Below are 4,721 nucleotides of genomic sequence, written 5' to 3' on the forward strand. Positions count from 1 at the left end.
TAAGTTTAATTTGCTTTTGGCCATTTCTAACAAAAGCATGCAAGTCAGGTGTTCTGTGAGAGAAGTTATCAGACCCATGAACATCTGCAATATACACCTTTTCCCTTAAAAAATGAAATAACCTCAAGTGAAAAGTTTTCCAATGTGGGGCATGGGGTTATTGTGAATTTACACTGGGATACTGTTATAAAAACTGTGTTTTCTTAGAATGGACATGGACCTAATTATTTCTTGGGAAAAAAAAAAAAAAAAAAATTAATTTTTACAGCTTTTGAAAGTTTATGCCGGGCACGTGGGGGCACAAACTAATGTACTTGATTTGCAGTATCATCACCAATGCTGCTTTTTATGTGTGATGAAGGAACAAGATCATCTCAATATCAATTTGAGAGGGATCCAGTGCTTGCTTTGAATTGCCTTTATGTGCTCTGACAGCCATGTTGGTACCTGAAATCCCAATTCTGTAACAACTGCCTCATCAGTTTATAATTCTGTGCCAATAAATGTACAGAACACAAAATTAATCTGTCTTCATGAATCCTGAGCAGGACTGAGTAGTCAAAGGAAGCTGTTTTCCAGATCTTCTGAGGGCAAAGCTAAGGTTTGACCAGGCTTTGTTCAGGAGTTGCCTACACTTGCTAGTTCAACAAAATATGCTTTTCCAAGTGCACCTGAAAAAATTCCATCCAAGAAATGTGACCGTTTATGAGACTTTTTAAGTTCATGCTGTTCTGCCACACTTACATCTGTAAGAACAAGGAGAGAGATCCTGCAAGAATTGTGCCAGAATTGGTCTTTAAGATAACCTGCCACACAAGTATAACATGAATGCAATCTTGGTTGAACCCAGATAGACAAAAAATTCTAGGAAAATCAACAGAAATGGCTTAATGTGTTTTCAAGTATGCCATGCTCATCATGAGTGCTCTTAAAATTTGGTTCTAGGTGTCCAGATATGATTGATTTAAATTTCATTTATTTCTTTAAGGAATTTGTGTCAAGTGCCAAATAGTTACCACTAGAATAATAATGAATAGCACCTGAGCACTTTAAGTACTTTAGAATTTTATGTGCCACTTTAAAAATGTAGTTTGGGAGTTTTTCCCCAAATAATAGAAAACAATAGTCCCTTTTCTATTTCACTGAACTTTTGAGAACAGGAACAAAATGTTTATAATGGAGATAGGAAAAGCTCAATCTGCACTTACCTCTGGTTCAGACAGCCAGCAGTTACAATCCTGCTTTCCTTGTCAAGTTTCAAGAACTCACAATCCTTAATTTAAACACTTGAGAAATCTATGAAGCCTGTCATTCTAGTTAATGAAGCCTCCTCCTTCCCCCTTTTTAAACAAAATCTGACTTTCTTTTAAAGATCACTTAAGACATATCTCTGGTTATACAAACAGGGTCTGTCCTAGAAGAGTGAATAATCCAATAATGCCTCCTTTGAATTGTTTCCCTCACCACCCCCAGGAGTTCCACTGGAGGAACAGGACTTCCTTAAATGTAAGGAGCTGGTTCCAAGTAAAAAACAAATATGTGCTTCTTCTGTGGATGTGCAAGGCTGGGTACAAGTCCCTGCTTTGACTGAAGGGCCACTTGATCTCCAGTCACTTAGAAGGTTGTGAGCATTAATTAACATTCTCTTACATATCCATCAAAATATTCCCATTTTTTTAGATGTTTGTATGACTTGAAACTGTTTGCTCAGCATCACACAGCATATATGAGACTGTGCACGTATGATACAAGGGATGCTGTGCATTCAGCTGTTCAGAGAGTTACACCAGTTAATTAGACAGACTTTGGCCTCTTACCATTGGTTCTCTAGAATAGCTGGAACAAATTATTAAATAAATCAGCTGTTGAAATAAGACTGATATCTCACTGTGCTAAACGCTGTGAACTACATACTGACATCTCTTTCTTAATGAATTTACAAACTCTATTTGCACAAAGCACAGTAAATTATTTTACACAGGTTATGAGACTACATGAAACTTTTTCTTACTTTCTATTCTGTGTTATAGTCATGGGAATCTAGAAGGAAAAATGTGTGTAGCAGGAACAAGAGATCACATAGGTTGTTTGTATAAGCTGTTTAATTGTGTAAAATTAGTAAATATTAATAGTCAGATTGACTGCCCATCGGCAACAGTCAACTCTGATAATAATTCCTATGGCTGTCACAATGGAAGAGAAACTTGAGATGAAAAATTTACATCAACATTAATTAATATATCGTGAACACTAATGACTTCATCATCTGCATGCACTGAGAAGAGACAACATGAAATACAGCAGCCATGAGAGGATTTATAGCCCTTGATTACTGAGACTGGCATCACAGCTGGCAGGGAAATTATGTCCAAAGAAGGGTGGAACTGGAGGCAGGAGGGAGGAGCAGAGATTTGGAGAACAAGTTTAGATCAAACATGAAAGATGTGGAGCTACAGAAGGATCTCTCTTCCCTGTAACACAAAATACCACAGGTATCTTGAATATGTCATGGGGATAGCAAGCTGGTCAGAAGGTCAAAGAAAATTCCTATAAATGCTGAAAGAAGGCAGCAGAAAAATAAGGATGTGAGTGTGGAATTTCTGTAATGAAACCATACACTGGAGAGACCATTTGAAATTAGAGGAAGATGGGTGGCAAGATGAGGTTGCTGTCAGAGAAGTGGAGTCAAAAGATGGAAGGGCAAACATAACAGAAGGCTGAGTCAGAAAATTGTGGCCCAATAGGACAGGAATAACAGCAAAAAAGTATTGTCTGCTGTGACCAAAACTTGGAAGGAAGAAGCAAAACAAGTCATTTTAGCAATCTGAAGTTTAAAATAGTAAGTCTGCTAAAAGATCATGTCAGGATGAAAGACAAATGCAGGATGACACCAGTTAAGAGCAGAGAAGTAGGTTTCTGAATTAGTAATGTAAATATGGTTCCATTTCTTATGTGAAGATCAGCCAAGAGGTTTTCATCTGGTCTTGGGAGGTATCCAGAAATTCTCATTTAAAATACCTTTGATGAGAGACCCTGGACTTATCACTTGGTTTCTAAGAGTGTGATAAAAACTCCAATTTAATACCATAAGACAGAGTAAATATTGTCTTTTTCATGTAGAGGACTGTTATTGTAGACTTGGACATTAGATGCTTTTACTGAGGCTTTGGAAACTTGGCTTCTGAGTGCATTGTATTTATAAAGCTGTGCAAGTCTTTCATGTAGATGTGTAGCTTGATGTCTGTTTTAATTTTCAGAGAACTTATCCTGAAGGATTTTCAGTTCAGTTAATGTTGTTGATAGGGATTTTCTATTCGTGCACTGCATGTACAAAGCCCAAATTTTAAACTTTTTAGGAAAAAAAAATGATATATTTTTATATCAAATATAAAATGGTAGAGCTATCCTTAAATTGGAACCATTTTCATCTCACTGAAATTCATCATTATCACACCTCCTGGAAACTGAGAATACTTCAGGCTGTGGGCTGGAGATAGCTGCAGACTTTATGGTGTAAAAAAAGTTTGCCCAATGTAAAGCAAGAGCCTTACCTGCATGCCAGAAGGTGTATTTGTGGTACCAAGATCACAGCTGAGAAATGGTTATGAATTTCCAGCTTAGACTGAAATTAAAAGAAAACTTGTCACTTACCAGAAATGTTGCTTTTCATCCAGCCCCTAGGAAAGATTGTTTTGGGAACATGTCTTTTCATTCAATCTCATTTATGTTATCACTGTCTTTTAGAACTGTTTTTCCCAGTCTTTGATATTCAGCGTTCTGTTTGCATTTGCCAGTCACATTTTAACTACTTCTGTTCCAGACTGTATTAGGCTGTGAAAAGAATACAAATAAAATTTATCCTTGGAGGAATTCGCAGTTAAGAAGTCTGAATTTGCTGGTCTGGATGCATATCTCACCAAAACTTACAACAATTAGGGTGAAACCCCAAAGCCCTGGTGCAAGCTGCTATCCTGATGTCCTTGGGTGGATTGATGGAGACATGTCCAGGAGGCTGAGGATGAAATTCTGCCCTTTACCCAGAAACAGCAGCTCACTGACCATCAGTCTCACAAATGCCATTTCTCTCTCCACATGCTGACCTGAAATCCAGATTGTGCTGGCCTGCTGTATTGATTCCAGTTTTCTCTCTGGCTAAACTCTCTTTGAGCATAGTCCAAAGTGAAAGGTTTGAAGCTGACTGGTAGCTAATGTGATGCAGTTTCTTCCTCCAGGAAAGAAAGGGACCTGCCCTGAAAGCTCAATTGATTAATTTAGCCAAGAGAAACAGAGTTGCTCAGGATAAGTAATGCCACAGCTCAGAGCCAGGAGCCAGGACGAAACAACATTTAAGTTTCCAGTGCTTGGGGAGACATAAATTTGATGTCCTTAATGAAGGCCAAGGCATTTGTTGATCGGCAGGCAGGGACTAAATCTCTGTGCTGGGTGGACACAGCCCTTGACAGGGACACAGCTTTTCCTCAGCTCCTGGAAAAAACCTGGTTTGCAGGAATTCAGGATCTTAAACCAGACCCTAGAAGAAAGGTCTTGATCTCAGTACCTCAGATCCTGGAGTTTGCATGAATCCAGGATCTTAAACCAGCCTGGGAAAAAAGCTCTTGATCCCAGCGCCTCAGCTCCTGGAAAAGCCCTGGGTTTGCAGGAATCCCGGATCTTAAACCAGGCCTAGGAAGAAAGGTCTTGATCTCAGTACCTCAGCTCCT

Source organism: Ammospiza caudacuta, chromosome 5 (assembly GCF_027887145.1).
Source record: "Ammospiza caudacuta isolate bAmmCau1 chromosome 5, bAmmCau1.pri, whole genome shotgun sequence".
Classification (NCBI taxonomy): domain Eukaryota; kingdom Metazoa; phylum Chordata; class Aves; order Passeriformes; family Passerellidae; genus Ammospiza; species Ammospiza caudacuta.